Consider the following 21,633-nt stretch of genomic DNA (forward strand, 5'->3'; position numbering starts at 1 on the left):
ACATCATCCCACCCATGCCTTCTTCCACAGAGTCCAAAAGTCTGTTCTTTACATCTGTGTCTCTTTTGCTGTCTCGCATACAGGGTCATCATTATCATCTTTCTAAATTCCATACATATACGTTAATATACTGTATTGGTATTTTTCTTTCTGGCTTACTTCACTTTGTATAATCGGCTCCAGTTTCATCTACCTCATTAGAACTGATTCAAATGCATTCTTTTTAATAGCTGAGTAATATTCCATTGTGTATATGTACCACAGCTTTCTTTTTTGTTTTTGTTTTTGTTTTTCTCTTTCTGACTGCACTTTTTTTTTTTTAATTTTATTTTATTTTTTAAACTTTACATAATTGTATTAGTTTTGCCAAATATCAAAATGAATCCGCCACAGGTATACATGTGTTCCCCATCCTGAACCCTCCTCCCTCCTCCCTCTCCATTCCATCCCTCTGGGTCATCCCAGTGCACCAGCCCCAAGCATCCAGTATCGTGCATCGAACCTGGACTGGCAACTCGTTTCATACATGATATTTTACATGTTTCAATGCCATTCTCCCAAATCTTCCCACCCTCTCCCTCTCCCACAGAGTCCATAAGACTGTTCTATACATCAGTGTCTCTTTTGCTGTCTTGTACACAGGGTTATTGTTACCATCTTTCAAAATTCCATATATATGCGTTAGTATACTGTATTGGTGTTTTTCTTTCTGGCTTACTTCACTCTGTATAATAGGCTCCAGTTTCATCCACCTCATTAGAACTGATTCAAATGTATTCTTTTTAATGGCTGAGTAATACTCCATTGTGTATATGTACCACAGCTTTCTTATCCATTCATCTGCTGATGGACATCTAGGTTGCTTCCATGTCCTGGCTATTATAAACAGTGCTGCGATGAACATTGGGGTACTCGTGTCTCTTTCCCTTCTGGTTTCCTCAGTGTGTATGCCCAGCAGTGGGATTGCTGGATCATAAGGCAGTTCTATTTCCAGTTTTTTAAGGAATCTCCACACTGTTCTCCATAGTGGCTGTACTAGTTTGCATTCCCACAAACAGTGTAAGAGGGTTCCCTTTTCTCCACACCCTCTCCAGCATTTATTGTTTGTAGACTTTTTGAGAGCAGCCATTCTGACTGGCATGAGATGGTACCTCATAGTGGTTTTGATTTGCATTTCTCTGATAATGAGTGAGGTTGAGCATCTTTTCATGTGTTTGTTAGCCATCTGTATGTCTTCTTTGGAGAAATGTCTGTTTAGTTCTTTGGCCCATTTTTTGATTGGGTCGTTTATTTTTCTGGAATTGAGCTGCATGAGCTGCTTGTTTATTTTTGAGATTAATTCTTTGTCAGTCGCTTCATTTGCCCATACATTTTGTTTGCTTGTTTTGCCATACTGCGTAGTATGTGGAAGCTCCCCAACAAGGGATCAAAACCATGCCCTCTGCAGTGGAAGCATGGCATTTCAACCACTGGACCACCAAGAAAGTCCTCCCCATATGTTTTAACCCTAATCATAACATACCCCGAATTCTCTTTAAAAGCATTTAATCAAAACTTTTTGATTAAATGTTTTTAAAGATGTATGGATGTGAGAATTGGACCATAAAGAAGGCTGAGTGCCAAAGAATTGATGCTTTCAAACTGTGGTGTTGGAGAAGATTCTTGAGAGTCCCTTGGACTGCAAGGGGATCAAAACAGTCCATCCTAAAGGAAATCAGTCCTGAATATTCATTGGAAGGACTGATGCTGAAGCTCTAATACTTCGGCCACTTGATGCGAAGAACTGACTCATTAGAAAAGACCCTGATGCTGGGAAAGATTGAAGGCAGGACGAGAAGGGGACAATAGAAGACAGGATGGTTGGATGGCATCATCGACTTAGTGGACATGAGTTTGAGCAAACTCTGGGAGATCGTGAAGGACAGGGAAGCCTGGTGCGCTGGAGTCCGTGGGTCGCAAAGAGTCGGACACGACTGAGAGACTGAACAACAGAATCAAAACTTTTATATTTAACAGGTTACACACTGTTGGCTATCCCCTCCAAATACTGAGGTACAATTTTTTATTATCAAACTGATTTGAGCATGGTGAAGCTGTTTTTCAAAGGAGTCTTTCTTCACAAGAGTCTTAGGATGTGTGCCATGCAAAACATACTCTTTTTTTTTTTTTTTTTTACCTTGGGAAAAAGGTAAAAAAAAAAAAAAAATAGTAGTGTGCTCTCTGTTCCTCTACTTAGCATACTTAACCTTCAGAAATTCAGAATCTTCTTTGGAAAGAAAAAAATCTTGACTTTTAGAGATACCACAGACCTTTTTTTTTTTTAGGAAGGAGAGATTGATAATATAGCAGTTTGAATTTATGGGAGAAAATCAAGACAAAAAGAAGTTGGATCTTGGGCTACAGAAAGCAAATAATTTTCCAGAAAATTTAATGATGGTATCTGTGGAAGTTATAGTCTTTGAAAATGTTTTAAAAGAGTGTGCTCAATATGAAAGATAAAACCTAGAGCTTGTTATACAGAGTGAAGTAAGTCAGAAAGAGAAAAACAAAATTCATATACTAACGCCTATATGGAATCTAGAGAAATGGTACTGATGAACCTATCTGCGGGGAAGCAGTAGAGACACAGACATAGAGAACAAGCTTATGGACACAGTGGGGAAGGACAAGGTGCGATAAACTGAGAGAATAGCACTGAAACATATATACTGCTAAATCGCGTCAGTCGTGTCCGACTCTGTGCGACCCCATAGACGGCAGCCCACCAGGCTCCCCTGTCCCTGGGATTCTCCAGGCAAGAACACTGGAGTGGGTTGCCATTTCCTTCTCCAATGCATGAAAGTGAAAAGTGAAAGTGAAGTCGCTCAGTCATGTCCGACTCTGTGCGACCCCATGGACTGCAGCACCAGGCTCCTGCGTCCATGGGATTTTCCAGGCAAGAGTACTGGAGTGGGGTGCCATTGCCTTCTCCAACATATATACTACCATATGTAAAATAATAGCTAACGGCAAATTGCTGTATAACAGAGGGAGCTCAACCGGGTATTCTGTGACAACCTCCAGGGGTAGAATGCAGTAGCCGGTGGGAGCAAGTTTCAAGAGGGAGGGGACATATGTATACTTACGGCTGATTCACACTGTTGTACGGCAGAAACCAACACAACATTGTAAAGCAATTATCCTCCAATTAAAAATAAATTTTAAAAAGACCAAATTAGAAGATCCTGTGTTTGAAAAGCAAGATATACTAAATGGATAGGTCAGTCTTTAAAGACACTAATTGATTCTTATGGAATTTGGATAAATTTAATCTACATACCTTCTTTGTTACAGTGACATCAGGTATTTGAATTTACTTTGCATATTTTTGATTTAACCTGATTTGATTTTTTTCCCCCTAAATCCCAACATATGTATTACATTCTTTGGTATGTCTTTAATCTTAAATTTACAAACACGTGGTTATTAACTGGCCTTTGGTGTTTGGAGAGGAAATATTTAAATGGATTTCATTTTTAAAGTGGTCTAATAGTTCATCTCCAAAATGTGTAGCCTATATTTTAGGTTCGTTATAAACTTTGCCTTTGTAAAGAGGAAAAAAATGGGTTATTCATCTTTTCAATTGAGTTCTTGTTTAGAAAAAAAAGGAGGAAGCAGTAGCTACTTAAGGACAAGAAGTATTTTCAAACATACACACATACACAGCATCCATGACATTTAGAACTGGTTAACTTACATTTTACTTGTGCATGTTGGCTGACTTCAGGCTCCTAGTTCTAAACAGTAAACATTGACATTTAAGATGTTAGCTCCTCCAAGAACAGCGCTTTCCCTCCCTTCCTCTTTAATTCCACCTTAACGCATCTGCAAAGACGAAAGGAAACCAGCCCACATTTTAGCCCCTCCTACCAAGGGTAAGACTTGAACTTCTCTGTGGTCCCGGGCTAAGAAAGGATCCCGACAGAAAACTAGAGGCGTAAAGGAGCCCGAAGGATCTCACTGTAACTCTGGGAACTGTAAGCAATCTATTTACTCTTCCCCCACCCCCACCCCCGCTAGCTCCAGGTCTCGCTCCCACTCTCGCTAACTTTTAGTTTCTACTTTGCTTGGAAGGAAGAAGGGACGGAGGGAAGACTAGGAGTCATCGCTCTCTCGAAAGTCTGCATGTCCTCTGCCTTTTGCAATGAGACACAGATCGGGGGACCTTAATTTCCTTCTAACAAATGCCGATTTGCTTTCCGGGGGCTAGATGCACTGTGGAGTCCGAGATAAGGCGTTTCCTTCTTGTACAGCCCGGAAAGAAAGCTAACGTTCAGAACCGCGGCGAGGTCACTCTAGCTAGAGCTCCACGTGAGGTGGTGGCCAATACCCATACTCAAGCAACCTGCTGTTTGACAGCCCTGAGGATCTTTAGCCAAGGAATTTATCGATTCATTTAAGGTTTAATTGAAAAACGGTCATTTCGGTTACTTATGCAAAGCGTACCTGGGTATTTAATGTGTAGCAGTGTTGTGCAAAAAGACAGACAACATTGAAAAAATAATTGTACAATGACTGGCCTTCTGATTCGTCCTTCTAAGTTATTGGACATGCCAAGAGGGCAGAGCTTGAAACTAGATGTGGAAAAGATTTGCTCAAATAAGAAAGTTAAGTTTTGAGTGTGAAACTATTTTAGTAATTTTGTATTGAAAGCATTCCTTAAAAAAAAAAATAAAAAAGCCACTTGGATTTGAAATGATAGTGGTTTAACTTATTTAATGTACTCATTTTAGTCTTAGAATTGACCTCAAAAAGTAAAACAAGAAATGGTCTTCAGGTTGGTTGATGACGTAAGCACTTATTCATCTAAGGGAGATGGAGCATACTGGAGGCAGACCATTTGGATGTATGTCAATTTCAAGCTATGATATTTGCATGTATAACCTTTTGGGTTCAAAGGGAATTTCTGTTTTGTTTTATTTCTGTTTGTTGCACAAATTTGAAACTGTGGCCTAAGAGAAGTTTGCAGGGAAGAGTAATGAAACAAATCTTGCTTAAGAGTTTTAAAATTATATTCCAGATATCTCTAAACCTTGCCGATCAAGTTGAATATTGGGATTAAACAACAGGTATTTGGTTCTTTCAGTGTGCAAGAAAGAGTTAAATTTTCATTTAAGCAATAATTGTGAAATGCACAGAGAAGTGTTTAATCTGCATTTGCTCAAAACTGCTTCACAAACTTCCTGTAGGGGAAGCACATTTCATGGGACAAGAAACTAAGAAATCTATTTAATAATTTTCCTTTTCTCAATTAAACATGAATGAAAAATATCTCAAAAGTGACTTGCAATGTTAATTTCTTTCTTTTCTTTTTTCTTTTTTTCTACATTTTACATTTATCAGCTTCTTGCTAACAGTACCTGATAAAGCTCGTCCCACAGAGGTAATTTGCCTGTGTTTTTAACCCATTAGTATCATTCTTAGTGTCTGCTTAGAAAGCAAAGTCATAAAAACCAAATTGTTTGCATATTAAAAAAATATGTTCCAGGAATAAAAAAGAGGAAGACAGAATTAGCTGTGGTTCCTTTTCCTCTCTTATGCCTTTTATTTACCATTAGTTTTTTTCTTCCTCTTGCTTGCAGAGTTAAGCTTTAGTCATTCTCAACTTCTTTTTTATTTTCACAGACCCTTTTACAAATCTTATGAAAGCTATAGACCCCTTCCCTGAATAATGACATACGTTCCTCTAAAATGCACAAATTTTTAAACACCTTTAGGAATCTCAGATTCTCCAAATGATTCATGTCATGTGAAAACATAGTATTTCTTAGAATTTTGGAGTTTTCTGACAGTATAAAATAATTAGAAAATTATATCACTTATAAGAACTGCCTTATAGTAAATATTGCATTTATTCCGTTAGTGTTTCAGAACTCTAAATAATTGGTGTAATGGAAAAACTACTTGCCTGGAGATCAAATGACCTACATTCTAGACTTCACCCCAATAGTAGCTGTACAATCTTAAGCTTGCTATTTTTCTGTAACATCTGATATTTCTTATCGCCAAATGCAATCAGTAAAACATAATAGGGAAGTAAGATACATGTTTTTTTTTTATTAGATTGTAGGATGTCTATATTTGCTACTTGTGCTCCAAAATTCCTAATGACATTTCCCAGCATAATTATGTTTTATCATATTCTTATTTATTACAAAGATAATTCATCCTTATTGGTTAAATCTTGTCAAATATAGAAATTGCAAAGAGGAAAAGGAAAACTGTGCATATAGTCCCCCTAAGGGGTAACTACTTTTAAAATGTCATTTATTCAATCAGAAATATTTATTGAGTAACTAGCATGCATCAGCATAGACACAAGGAATTCAACTATATACATCTCTTTATATTTCTAGACATTTTTCTGTAATACATTCATCCATATGTAGATTTCACAAAATTGTGATCACACTTGTTAAAAGATAAACTGAGGCATATTAAAAATTTTTGAGTTTATTTGAGGAAAAAGTGATTGGCATGAGGCAGTGCCCAATCAGAAGTGGTTAGGAATGCTTCACTGACACTATATGGGGGAGAGATTTTATAGAGTTAAAGCAGAAGCAGAGTAAGAAATATATTGATTGACTAAAGCTTAAAGCTTAGTTGGCTGTTTCAGAATGATTGTCCTTAGTTTTTGATTTTGTAACTTTGAGGCATTTACTGGCTTAAATTTTGGTTTGCTGATGCAGGTTGTGGTGGGATTAGGGTCACCTTAGTCTAATGACCTCCATGTTTAATTAATTTAATGCGCTGTTCATGCTGTTTTGTAACATGCTTCTCCTCAATCATGAAATTTTCTCTCAAGACATTTTTATAGTCTTTGGTTTTTCTTTAATATTCATTCATATAATAAACAAATATTACTGAGCCCTCCTATGTGTCAGGCACTATGCAAGCAATGGCAATCTAGCCATGAACCAGAGAGTATGGTTCTAAGATCTAATTTTTTGTCAGTGGAAATTCTGTATTGGCTGATTATAAATTGCTAGATCTTTACATGGATGAAAATTTTCTGCTGTTATTAATAGTGTTTCACTTAGGACCTCTCAATACAAATGTTTGTTTATTTCATTTGGATAGATTTTTTAAATTTTATTTATTTATTTATTTTCGGTTGTGCTGGGTGTTCATTGCTGTGTGCCAGCTTTCCCTAGTTGCAGCGAGCAGGGGCTATTCTTCATTGCAGCGATTGGGCTTCTCATTGATGTGGCTTCTCTTGTGGAGCACAGGCTCTGGAGCATGAGGGCTCGGTAGTTGCTGCGCTGGGGTTTCAGCAGTCATCGCGCACCAGCTTAGTTGCTCTGTGGCATGTGGAATCTTCTGGACAGGGATCAAACCAGTCTCCCCTGCGTTGGTAGGTGGATTCTTATCTCCTGTGCCACCAGGGAAGTCCTGGATAGATTCTTAAAATGTATTTTTCAAGTTCTATTAAAAGTTCTCCTAAGTACAGGTGAGATCATTAAGTCAAATGCTTTATCAAAATGTTCTTTTGTCAACTGTAAAAGGTTAATAATAATATTTATTGAGTATCTAGAGGATTTAAAAAATATTCAGCAAAATATTGTAGAGTGCTAGTTATTATTTTTGCCAATTTTCTGTTGATAAATATTGTATCCATGTATAAATAGAATAAGAGTATAATTTCCCTAAGCCAACATGATGTTAATATATAAACAGAACAAATAACAGCAAATCAAAAAACTGAGACAATTGTTCTATGAAAATGGTATCTTGTTTAAATTTGCATTTCTTTTAGAAATAAGGTTGAACAGTTTTCATGACAGCCTCTTCTGTCTCTGTGTTTATGAATTGCCTCTTTTAATGTGATTTTTAAATCTTTTTTTCAGTTTTAATTTCTAATATGGTAAATATCAATGGATATAATTTATATAATCAAAGGCCCTTTCAGGTCCTCAATAATTTTGAAGAGTGTTAGGGGTCTTAACATTAAGGGCCAAATTTTGAAATGGAAATAGAAATTCTGTAAACATTGCTTTTTTCAAGTTTAGAGGATTGTTCATATTGTTTCCTGATAACTTTTAGTAAAAAGTGGGTGAGATGCATAGAAAAATGAAAGCAAGTTATTTTTATTCTCATCGACTGTCATTTTCTACAAAATCTGGGATGTAGAAGAGGTTTCCGAGAAGAGGGCCAAAACTTTTGTAGAATCGCCCACAGCTTTAGGAACGTCCAGACTTGCTTAATGCAGAGAAGATGGAGACAGGACTAAGGGTTACAGATGATTCTTTCTAAAGGCTTTGTAAGAAAAATGGTGTCCATGTTTGTCAAGAACCAACTTAGAGACAATGAATTTAAGCTTTAGCTATTGATCTTCTGCTCCTTGGCCACTAGGGCAGTGACAGTTGGGAGAACCAAACAGTTGGTTCTGGAGTTCTTTCCAAAGAAACCAGTACCCCAGAGCCGATTTTGTTGCTGTCTTTTGATGCTGCTACACACCTGAGAAAAAGAGATGCACCCAAATTTTGCTACCCTTGCCAGTGTGATTCTCACTTTTTTGGGGATTCTCTTTGATTTCTGGTCCACCCTTAGAACATTCTTTGAATATATAATTTATTTCTCCATCATACAAATATAAAATAAGCTTAAATAATTCTGTGTTCTCCATAAGCCGATTTATGAAGCTGCACCACCAGTTTGATTGCTTATTGAATGAGTTGAAATAGCTTTAGTGAAACTCAGCAATCGTCTGTAAGTGATCCCTGTCAGAGTTTAATAACCACTGAGTCAAAGATGAAGGACTGGGACCACGTTGCACTCATTTCCCTTGCTTTCCCTTTTTATAGGGAGGAGAGTGCACTTGTAAATCAACTGCGCCCTTTTCCTTAATCTTCCTCATTTGCTTGACTTCTGAAGTCTGCAGGGAAGTTTATGCATTTTAGGTAATAGTTTGTTTTGAGTTAGAAAACAAATATCCATAATATGTGTGATTTCAGTCTTCCATAATATGAAAAACTCATTTTTATAACACTGAGCTTTGTTTTTCATTTTATTTAATTTACAGTCTGTTTTCTGATTACATAGTTTGAAACAAAATATCAGAGGAACAATAATACCTTTTGTTTGCATAGCGTTTTGTGGTTTGTAAAGAGATTGCTTAAGAACTTTGTTCACATAATAACCATGTAAGTTAGCAGAGCAGATACTCACATTTTACAAATGTGAAAGAGGTATGGTTGGACAGTTAAATACCGTAAGTCCCTTATATACAAACCTTCAAGTTGTAAACTTTCAAAGATGTGAACATATGTTGCATCCCCTGTATGCCAGCTGTTATACCATACTACTGTACATTTCAAAGTACTGTACTGTAAGATTTAAAATGTTTTCTTTATTTTTTGTGTTGGTTTTTTAATGTTTATATTATTTGTGTGACAAATATTATTAATATAAACCCGTTATAGTACAGCACTATATAGTCACTTGTGTTAATTGGGTACCTAGGCTACCTTTGTTGGACTTATGAATACGCTCTTGGAATAGAACTAGTTCATATGTTGGGGACTTGCTCTAGTTTATTTAGTATCCAAGTCTTATGATTTTTATTTTGATGCATTTGGTATGCTTCAATTGACTAATTGATTGGTTTATATTTCCAGTTTTGATGCATGTTATTTAAGACTGTCAACCTCTTCCTGTTTGTGTTAACATCAGAAAAATTACAGGGGAAGAACTAGAGAGTATACATCCCAACAATTCCCCTATTAACTATTCTGTTCTTATAATGGGATTACTGATTGACATAATAGAGAAAGTTACATAAACATTTAAGAATGATTGAAGAAGTAGTATATGATTTATTTATTTGTTGAATTAGCTCCTTTTTAATTACAATTTTTTTTCCTTTTTTTCCCATTTAATTAATTAATTTATTTTTGCCTGAGGCACTGCAGGGCATGTGGAATCTTATTTTCCTGACTAGAGATTGAACTTGCACCCCTTGCATTGAAAGCACAGAGTCTTAACCACTGGACTGCCAGGGAAGTCTCAAGAAATATTATATAATTTAGAATTTCTTACTTTGTAACTATTTAGCATTGTATAGAGATATATGCTACTTTAAGAAAATAAGGTATATGAAGTTTAACCCAAAAATACAAAATAGACATATTATGAATTGTACAAAAAACATGAATTCTACCGAAGGTTTTGCTTTTATTTAGTAATAGAGCATTTTTTAGAATATTCTGAGTACAACCTGTAGAGCCTATGGTTCTTTTGGCCTCATTAATATTGGTGGTTAGCTTAAAGCATTTGTATCAAAATAGTTACTCTGACTTTGGATTTATCATTTGTATGAAAAACAATTATTTAACCTTTCCAAACAACTCAGTAGCTTACCTAAACTAAATATTTTTTTTTTTTCTGGAGTAAAAATCAACTTTAGTTATAGAGTGGCTTATTACACATATATATAAAACTCCATCATAAATAATACACAGTAGGTCATGTTTGACTGCTAGATGAAACTGTGCCATTTGATACATTAGGTCAGCAGGTAGCTTCTGAATTTTGGTCAGTAAACTGGCACACTTCCTATTTGCCCCATACTTTTATGTCCACAGCTTCAACAAGATGAGTGCCGTACCTCAGCAGTAACTTGAGATGTTAGACCCTTTATGTATTCTTGAGAGATTCTTGCATCTGTAATTGTAGAAGAGACAGTGTCTGCCTGGGATTGTTTAAGAGGAGATAACTGGTGTCTGTAAGTTTTCTTCAGCCTCTTCTTGGCATGCTGGATCTTATTCCCCGATCAGGAATCGAACTGATGCCTCCAGCAGCGGAAGCGTGGAGTCTTAACCTCTGGAACGCCAGAATTGTCCCCAGGTTCTCATTTTGTATTTCTTGAGACAAAAAGGTAGTCCATTTTGTGGTCTTTTTATATGTAGTTGATGCAATATTATGTGAGTAGTAAGAAAAGTGCATGTGTGTACATGTGCTCAGTTGCGTCCAACTCTTTGCAACCCCATGGACTGTAGCCTTCCAGGCTCCTCTATCCATGGAATTTTCCAGGCAAGAATACTGGAGGGAGTTGCCATTTCCTTCTCCAGGGGTTCTTCCCAACCCAGGGATCAAACTCATGTCTCTTGTGTCTCCTGCATTGGCAGGCAGATTCTTTACCACTAGTGCCATCTGTCCAGTAAGGAAAGTAATTTAGAGCAATTAAGTAACAATGGCACCCCACTCCAGTACTCTTGCCTGGAAAATCCCATGGATGGAGGAGCCTGGTAGGCTGCAGTCCATGGGGTCGCGAAGAGTCAGACACGACTGAGTGACTTCACTTACACTTTTCACTTTCATGCATTGGAGAAGGAAATGGCAACCCACTCCAGCGTTCTTGCCTGGAGAATCCCAGGGACAAGGGAGCCTGGTGGGCTGTTGTCTATGGGGTTGCACGGAGTTGGACACGACTGAAGTGACTTAGCAGCAGCAGCAGCAGCAGCATCCTGGAGGAAAGTATCTAAAGATGCATATGGTTTTGAGGACATACTAGATTCCTGCATTTGTAATCCTTCAATCCCTGTTATTATCTACCTCAAACAGGTATCAACTTCCTTTCCATGCAACTGTCATGAAGAAGTGGCAGACGAGTTTAAAACTGGTTGAGGTTATATGAACTTAGATCTCAAAGAGACAATGCTAGGGCATTTCTGTAGTTCATGGAATAGTTTTCAAAATCATTGCTTTCAGTGTGCAATGGGAATTCATGTTCAAATATAACTTCAGAATATCATTATATCATTGATAAGTATGCTCTTAACATATTTTAGGATGATTTCTCACAGCAAAAATTCTAATTTAAAAAGATTTCTTAATTAAAAATTTAGTTGCAAAATATTAAGATGCATGGTACTTATTTTTTGAGGCAGTGACAATCAGGGGTTTATATTTAAAATATATAAAAGTTCACAATGTTTATATGAGATTTTTTCTTATTTTTATCACTAATGACCCCTCTGTTGTCAGTGAAAAGCAATAGAAGAACCAGTTTTTTGAGACTCATTCAGTGTTTGCAGAAAATTTTACTGTCTGCTTAAATTATGTGTTAAATTGATAAATTGGTTTGGTTGATTAATACCTTATGAGCTATTGTCACAATGAAAAGAGCACTCTTGTAGAAATTATAAGTTTCTGTGAAGAAAAGAATTTCTAGATACTGTTCATGAATATGATTTGATCCCTGGGTTGGGAAAATCCCCTGGAGGAGAGCATGGCAACCCACTCCAGTATTCTTCCCCCGAGAATTCCAGGGAAGAGCTGGAGCCTGGTGGGCTACAGACCATGGGGTGGCAAAGAGTCGGACAGGACTGAAGTGACTTAGCATGCACACGCATTCATTAATATATGTAACATGCCTAAGAAAAGAGTAGGAAACATATACCTTTTTTAAATTCTTCAAAGAAGAAGAGGTATTAGAGAAAGCATGTTAGATAGTCTGTCTCACTTTTTCACTTAAGAATTTTACCTGCTGGGTCAAGGAAATAAAAAGGCAGATGCTAGTATTATCCAGGAATATTTGATCTCTGGGCTATGCACATTTTTTCCTTCACGAATTCAGTATGTTTTAATTAATACTAACTACATGCTAGGCACTGTGCTACGTTTATGACATACCTGAATAAAGAGCTAATTCCTTCTTGGAGGAGAGAGATAATAATTAAGCAAATAATAAGAGGAGCAAATGGACTTTATTAGTACAGGCTAACCTGGGGAGGTGAAGGAAAGGTTTCCTGGGGAGGTAAAATTTAAACTGGGATGTGAGGGTTGAGAAGCCAGGCATGAAAGGGGAAGGGATTGAGGGTGGTGAAGCTCAGATGGGAGCTTCAGACAGAGAACAGCATTTGCAAATAAGCCTGCAAAGGAACAACCAAGAAATCTGATGGAAAACCAGGAGTTAGGATGATGTCATGGAACCACAAAAGCAAAGTGGTTCCAGAGAAACAGGATAGGACAGTTGACAACCACATTTGAAAACTTGGACGTCATTAGTGGTGGTAATAAAAGCAGTTCCAGTGGAGTGGTGGGGATTCGATAACATGGCTGAGGGGATGGGAGGTAAGGACTCTGAGGACATGAATAGATACACTGGGAGCAAATGGCCCTTTTGAGAAATCTGTCCACGAAACACAACGTAAAAATGGAGACACTCTTGGCAGAATCCTGAGGAGTTATGTTGTAGCATCTTTGCTACTGATGTGGTCACAGAGTGTAGAAGTGGGAGTTTGTCTTTTGAGAGACCCCAGACATGTTCACTGATGGAAAAAGAGGGTGGAAAAACACCCAGAGAGAAGGCAATCTTCGACACTGGAAAACAGGTTGGAAGGGATTTTTTTTTTCAGCTTTATTTGGTAATTTATGGATATTTTAATAGTAACCATAATTGTTTTTCTAGTCGTTAAAGAAAGTGGTGTATTCCTACTATTTTTTAAAAAATGGAAACATGAAGGGAAAAGAAATGTGAAGTCAGCGGGGAGACTAGCAAAATTTGCCAATCAGCTGATCTAGTAGAAAGTAAAGTTTGATAACTTAGGAAAGAAAGGCATGGCCATTAGGGGGAAGTACCTGAGGAAGATAGAGGGATTTTGTGTCTAGAAGCCATCCATGGGTCGCAACAGGAGGAGGAACTCTGCCTCCTTCATGACGGGGAGAAGGAGAACCCGAGTGCCTGGGCAGACAGGTTTGCAGAGTCGCTGGTGGGAAGACGGGGAACTTCAGCCTGCTGCGTTCTGTTTTTTCAGTGAAGGGAAATGAGGTCACAGCCAAGAGTGAGGGTGGGGTTACATGAGAGACTTGAAGGGGAGAAGAAAGTCTTTCTAGTGTTGGCATACAAGGGCACCAGAACAATTTAGAGAGATGCTGTGTAGTCGTGAGAGCCTCTCTGAGATTTGAGAAAGTGAACCTAAGATTAAAAACCAGTTTGCCAGGTTCGGTGGTTTTTCTCCAGCTATGTTTAAATGCCAAGAGCAAACCTAGAGAAGCCAGAATGGCTTAAGTTTTTCTGGGGAAGTTTGTTTTGTTTTGTTTCAGCAGGAGTGAAAGAAATCTAGAAAGAGTGAAATCTTTAAAGAGTGAAAGAAAATCTAGAAATCCTTAAAATAAACCACCAAATACACAAAGCAAATAAAACAAAACACCGAAAACAAAAATACATAGAAATTCATGAGCTTGTAGAATACACATCCTTTTTTCTAGGGTAATTATTAACTAGTAGGGAGTAGTCATAAATTAGCTTCATTTCCAGCATCTGATTGGCAAGGACTGAGTCTTTGTTCTTTTAAACTCTTGGACTCTGGGCTTAGCCAACTGGTAGGTCTGGTTCTATACTTCAGTGACCCTCAGTGCCTTTACCTATTTCCAGGAGCCATCCTGCTGGGCTCCTTTTCCTTCCTATTTGACAGATTGTTAAGTTCTAAAAGTTTAACTGTTGCCTTGCCAACCTTTCTTGGATGTCTAGCTGGGTTCTTGTGTATGATTTATATCTTACTCCTCAACTCCTGCAAGCTCCTAAGGCCACCTCAGTGCTCCCTAGAAGACAGTGGTTATAGACTTGGAACCATTCAGATAAGATCAAATCAGTCACTCAGTCGTGTCCGACTCTTTGCGACCCCATGAATCACAGCACGCCAGGCCTCCCTGTCCATCACCAACTCCCGGAGTTCACTGAGACTCACATCCATCGAGTCATTGATGCCATCCAGCCATCTCATCCTCTGTTGTCCCCTTCTCCTCTTGCCCCCAATCCCTCCCAGCATCAGAGTCTTTTCCAATGAGTCAACTCTTCACATGAGGTGGGCAAAGTACTGGAGTTTCAGCTTTAGCATCATTCCTTCCAAAGAAATCCCAGGGCTGATCTCCTTCAGAATGGACTGGTTGGATCTCCTTGCAGTCCAAGGGACTCTCAAGAGTCTTCTCCAACACCACAGTTCAAAAGCATCAATTCTTTGGCGCTCAGCCTTCTTCACAGTCCAACTCTCACATCCATACATGACCACAGGAAAAACCATAGCCTTGACTAGACGAACCTTTGTTGGCAAAGTAATGTCTCTACTTTTGAATATGCTATCTAGGTTGGTCATAACTTTCCTTCCAAGGAGCAAGCGTCCTTTAATTTCATGGCTGCAGTCACCATCTGCAGTGATTTTGGAGCCCAGAAAAATAAAGTCTGACACTGTTTCCTCATCTATTTCCCATGAAGTGATGGGACCAGGTGCCATGATCTTCGTTTTCTGAATGTTGAGTTTTAAGCCAACTTTTTCACTCTCCACTTTCACTTTCATCAAGAGGCTTTTGAGTTCCTCTTCACTTTCTGCCATAAGGGTGGTGTCATCTGCATAGCTGAGGTTATTGATATTTCTCCCAGCAATCTTGATTCCAGCTTGTGTTTCTTCCAGTCCAGCATTTCTCATGATGTACTCTGCATCTAAGTCAAATAAACAGGGTGACAATATACAGCCTTGACATACTCCCTTTCCTATTTGGAACCAGTCTGTTGTTCCATGTCCAGTTCTAACTGTTGCTTCCTGACCTGCATACAAATTTCTCAAGAGGCAGATCAGGTGGTCTGGTATTCCCATCTCTTTCAGAATTTTCCACAGTTGATTGTGATCCACACAGTCAAAGGCTTTGGCATAGTCAATAAAGCAGAAATAGATGTTTTTCTGGAACTCTCTTGCTTTTTCCATGATCCAGTGGATGTTGGTAATTTGATCTCTGGTTCCTCTGCCTTTTCTAAAACCAGCTTGAACATCAGGAAGTTCACGGTTCACATATTGCTGAAGCCTGGCTTGGAGAATTTTGAGCATTACTTTGCTAGCGTGTGAGATGAGTGCAATTGTGTGGTAGTTTGAGCATTCTTTGGCATTGCCTTTCTTTGGGATTGGAATGAAAACTGACCTTTTCCAGTCCTGTGGCCACTGCTGAGTGTTCCAAATTTGCTGGCATATTGAGTGCAGCACTTTCACGGCATCATCTTTCAGGATTTGGAATAGCTCAACTGGAATTCTATCACCTCCACTAGCTTTGTTTGTAGTGATGCTTTCTAAGGCCCACTTGACTTCACATTCCAGATTGTCTGGCTCTAGGTCAGTGATCACACCATCGTGATTATCTGGGTCATGAAGATCTTTTTTGTACAGTTCTTCTGTGTATTCTTGCCATCTCTTCTTAATATCTTCTGCTTCTGTCAGGTCCATACCATTTCTGTCCTTTATCGAGCCCATCTTTGCATGAAATGTTCCTTTGGTATCTCTAATTTTCTTGAAGAGATCTCTAGTCTTCCCCTTTCTGTTGTTTTCCTCTATTTCTTTGCATTGACCACTGAAGAAGGCTTTCTTATCTCTTCTTGCTATTCTTTGGAACTCTGCATTCAGATGTTTATATCTTTCCTTTTCCCCTTTGCTTTTGGCTTCTCTTCTTTTCACAGCTATTTGTAAGTCCTCCCGAGACATCCATTTTGCGTTTTTGCATTTCTTTTCCATGGGGATGGTCTTGATCCCTGTCTCCTGTACAATGTCACGAACCTCATGCCATAGTTCATCAGGCACTCTATCTGTCAGATCTAGGCCCTTAAATCTATTTCTCACTTCCACTGTATAATCATAAGGGATTTAATTTAGGTCATACCTGAATGGTAGTGGTTTTCCCTACTTTCTTCAATTTCAGTCTGAATTTGGCAATAAGGAGTTCATGATCTGAGCCATAGTCAGCTCCTGGTCTTGTTTTTGCTGAGTGTATACAGCTTCTCCATCTTTGGCTGCAAAGAATATAACTGTGCAATGTAAAGAGAGCTGAAACATTTAGTGATTGTAATCCACCATTGAAAAGAAGGGTCTTTTCATGTACACACTGCTATTTAAAATGGATAACCAACAAGCATCTACTGGATAGCACAGGGACCTCTGCTCAGTGTTATGAGGCAGCCTGGATGGGATGGGAGTTGGAGGGAGAATGGATACATGTATATATATGACTGAGTCCCTCCACTGTTCACCGTGAACTATCACAACTTTGTTCATCAGCTTTACTCCAATATGAATAAAAAGTTTTATGCTATGCTATGCTAAGTCACTTCAGTTGTGTCCGACTCTGTGCGACCCCATAGATGGCAGCCCACCAGGCTCCCCCGTCCCTAGGATTCTCCAGGCAAGAACACTGGAGTGGGCTGCCATTTCCTTCTCCAATGCATGAAAGTGAAAAGTGAAAGTGAAGTCGCTCAGTCGTGTCCAACTCTTAGCGACCCCATGGATTGCAGCCTAACAGGCTCATCCGTCCATGGGATTTTCCAAGCAAGAGTACTGGAGTGGGTTGCCATTGCCTTCTCTGAAAAAGTTTTATAAAGGTTATTAAAAAAAAAGAAATACTGACTCTTGTATTTCCTCAAAGTTTAAAAAAAAATCTTGTTGTAATAAATTTTTGATTCAATAGCCATTTTTCATAAGTACTTTTATTGAAGTCTCTAATTTTATACTGTTGATGGCCAGGTGCTTCCATGAGTGGAAGCAGTGAATCTGTGTGTGTCAGGCTGGGCAGGGAGGTATGGAGAGGAAGCTCTTTGTGATCAGATGAACTTGAGTGTGCTTCTGGCTCGGATGTTTCTCAAATGCACTGCCTAGCACTCAGGAGATGCCTCTTTGTCCTCCTTCCCTCCCTGTTTCAATGACACATGTCTAACATGTGTTGGAAAGTCATCCTGGACTTTATTCCTGGTGCTGCCCATATTTCCTTAGGCTGTGGTATAGTTATCAAACATCTTCCTGTCCAAAATGAAGGGAAGAGTGTAACTTTGCTTTTGGTAATTTTGCATTTTCGCAAACCCATTGAGGCATTATATTTCATGGGTGGAAGCTCAACTGAAACATTCTTACAGGTTTTATTTATGTTCTTGTCTCTGTTCTCTGCTGTTGATCAAAGGTTGAGGAAATGTAAACTTCATAATTTGGAGCAAATGAGTATTTCTAGTTCATTTCAACCTTAACTATACCTAACAACGTGGCACAAAATGCCAGGAAAAGGAATGGGTTTTGAAAAGTGCATTTATTTCTGCTTATTATGTGTGTGTGTGTGTGTGTTAGTCGCTCAGACATGTCTGACTCTTTGTGACCCCATGGACTGCAGCCCTCCAGTCTCCTCTGTCCATGGGCTTTTTCATGCAAGAATACTGGAGGAGGTTGCCATTTCTTTCTCCATATGCTTATTATATGTAACCCCTAAATATTCAGGTTGGGTTTGCATGTTTATTACAGTGCTAGCAGAGGGAGAACAAAAGCAATTTAGTTTTCTATTGTTTTACCCCTTATCATTCTGTAAGTTCTTCTGTCTTAAAAAATTTTACATTGAACTTTAGAATTACATGGGTGTATTCCACAAAGGTAGCAAGAGAAAACGCAAGCCTTCAAAGCATACATAAATACCATTTAAGAGGTCTACTACACTGCATAGAGTCCATGTATGTCAGTATAATTGGTTTCCTTTGTAACCCAGTGTTCTCATTTTAAGAATTTTTCAGTGTCAGACTGTATCATGGGGTCTGTAGGCTTCATCAGACTGCCAGAGAGATCCAAGACACAAAACATATTAAGGGCTCCTGAGAACTCCTCCTCAGATGCACACTTTCTATGAACAGAGTTCTTAATCCTGCAAAAGACTAAATTTCTGGATTATTTCAAAAGCGAATTGTCATTCACAGTGTCCAGAAGCCCCTTCTAAAACTTCTTACAACCTGAAAACAGAATGATGAACTTGAATTCATAATGTTACACAATCCAGGATTTGTAGAACGCTCATGTCATGCTTCATGGTTTAGCTTTCCAGTAACCCATGAGATGGGCGGGTATACCGGGCCTCTGATCTTCCACAACTCCTGCTATTTTTTTCTTTCATTTTTTTCCACTTCGAGATCATAGTCAGCATCCCACTTTTAATTATGAGATCAACCTCAGTGGCTGCTTTAAATAGTTACAGTGTGAGTTGAAAAGTAAAACTTCTCCAGAATGTTATAACTCATCCAGTAATAAAATGGCTTTCATGAAACACTGAAGCCAGCATGACGGTTTTCCTGGGGATTTTCCCTGGACTGTTTTCTTTAGAAAAAGATATGGCTTTCCCTGCTGTGGCAATCTTGAGTACGTCATAAAAAGAGGCAGCAATTAAAGAGGGAGTGGAGCCCTCAACAAAACACAGATACACTCTAGGGGGACATATTTGCAAACTGTCTGGTCTGGAGAGAGAAAATTGTAGAAATAAATGCACTTTTCAAAATCCATTCCTTTTCCTGACATTTTGTGCCACATTGTTAGGTATAGTTCAGGTCAGTTCAGTTGCTCAGTCGTGTCCGACTCTTTGCAACCCCATGAACCGCAGCACGCCAGGCCTCCTGGTCCATCACCAACTCCCGGAGTTCACTCAGACTCACGTCCATCGAGTCAGTGATGCCATCCAGCCATCTCATCCTCTGTCATCCCCTTCTCCTCCTGCCCCCAATCCCTCCCAGCATCAGAGTCTTTTCCAATGAGTCAACTCTTCGCATGAGGTGGCTAAAGTACTGGAGTTTCAGCTTCAGCATCATAAGAAGCATTAATACTGATTCCTCTCCATGATAGGTTTCTTTTATATAAAGGTGGAACATTTTCTGAAAATGAGCATAATATAGTTTGTTCAGTGTCAGTGAGACATTATTCCATAGCGGTCTGTGTGGGGAAGAAAATTTTTAAAAACTTTTTTTTTCATATTTTATTTTTGGAATATACTTGCTTTACAATATGATATTAGTTTCTGTTATACATCAAAGTGAATCAGCTATATGTACACAGGTGTTTCTTCCCTCTTAAGCTTCCTTCCCACCCTCCACTTCCCCTCATCCCACAACTTAAGATCATTACAGACTACCGAGTTGAGCTCTCTGTGCTACACAGCAGGTTCCCACTAGCTGTCTATTTCACCCCTGGTAGTGTATATATATATGTCAGTGCTACTCAGTTCACCCCATCCTCCCCTTCCCTCTCTGTGTCCACACACCTGTTGTCTACATCTGAGTCTCTGTTCCTTGCCTGCAAATACATTGATCTGTACAATTTTTCTAGATTCCATATATATATATATATTAATATATGATGTTTTTCTCTTTCTGACTTACTTCACTCTGTATGATAGACTCTAGGTCCATTGTGAGAAGAGGAATTTAAAAAAAAATCCATGTAGGATTTGTAAGTCAGCATCTAATAACTATGATTCAAATCTAAAAAAGTATAAAAGGTGAAAATGGTTCTTTTCCAGCTTCATTTAACCAATCACAGAGAGAAACTCAGTTATTTCTTTCCTTCAGATTCATATCTTAAGCCTGCTTCACACCACCAAAAAATAGCTTAGCAACTTAAAATAGTGGTCAAGCTAAGTTGTATACAAATGCTCTTCTAATTTTGGCTCTAATGTCTTTTTAGCCTGAGTGTTTCCGGGGAGTGGAGGGAAAGGAGAGGAAGGATGCTGAAAGGGTGTAAAGAAAGGGCCCCAGCTTGAGAGTGCAACATGAGTTCAGCTGTTCTGTAACTGCGTGAACTCTAGGTTTGTTTATATCTTTAGACCTCAGCTTACAAATGTGCACAAGGTCTGTCTAGGTGGTGATTATGACTGCTTCTTTTTTGTGATCTTAAAATAGAGCCTGAGTGGCTCCTTATTTTTTGCCACCAAAGAGGTGAAACAATGGAAAAATAACAGCAAACTATTAGGAGACATTATTGCTTTTTTGTAATGCAACGTGTGAAACTGGGCTAGCCAGTTCTCTGGTCCTTAAAATAGTTTTGTACTTCCCAATCATGAAAGGGTGAACTAAACTACATTATGCATTGTGTCTCACTTAAGTACAGTGTGTGTGTGTGTGTGTGCACGCACACATGCGCACATGTGCACGTATGGGGTATGCTTTCAAAATAACCAGATGAGGGAGGCTGGTCTATCTAAATAGTGCTGTGCTCTCTCTCCTTTATCTCCTCACAGTCCTATTTAGGTGCCTATTTTATGACCTAAACTAGGCACCTCTCTAGTTACTCTAGGGACCTCTCTGCTGGTTACTCCTCCCTTCTCAAATGCCACCCTTCTCCATTAACAACTGTATGCTTATTTGTTTATCTGTTGCATTTATATTACTGAACTGCGATAGACTAATTTGTGCCCCTCCCCATTCATATGTTAAAGTCCTAACCACCCCCACCCGGGCCCTGAGAATGTGACTGCTTTTGGAGATTAGGTCTTTAAAGGGATGACAGAGTTAAACGACGCCCTCAGGATGGGCCCTCATCAAACTGACTGGTGTTATTATAAGAAGGGGCTTCCCTGGTGGCTGAGATGGTAAAGAATCTGCATGCAATGCAAGAGACATGGATTTGATCCCTGTATCGGGAAGATCCCCTGGAGAAGGGTATGGCAACCCACTCTGGTATTCTTGCCTGGAGAATTCCATGGACAGAGGAGCCTGGTGGACTATGATTTATGGGGTCGCAAAGATTTGGACACTCAAAGAGACACCAGGGGAACATGGGTACAGAGGAAAGACCATGTGTGGATTCAGGAAGAAGCTGGCATCTT

At 38.9% G+C, this 21,633-nt stretch overlaps 1 protein-coding gene across 1 annotated transcript in view; it reads left to right on the forward strand.

The window, feature by feature from the left end:
• The first annotated feature begins 3,923 nt into the window (after positions 1-3,923).
• The window catches only part of PLA2G4A (phospholipase A2 group IVA), a 173,010-nt gene continuing 155,300 nt past the window's right edge, over positions 3,924-21,633 (forward strand). The window contains exon 1 of the mRNA XM_055582969.1: positions 3,924-4,016. The gene's annotated coding sequence lies outside the window, so the exon portion shown is untranslated. The remainder of the gene's footprint in view (positions 4,017-21,633) is intronic.

This window comes from Bubalus kerabau, chromosome 5, assembly GCF_029407905.1.
Source record: "Bubalus kerabau isolate K-KA32 ecotype Philippines breed swamp buffalo chromosome 5, PCC_UOA_SB_1v2, whole genome shotgun sequence".
Lineage (NCBI taxonomy): Eukaryota > Metazoa > Chordata > Mammalia > Artiodactyla > Bovidae > Bubalus > Bubalus kerabau.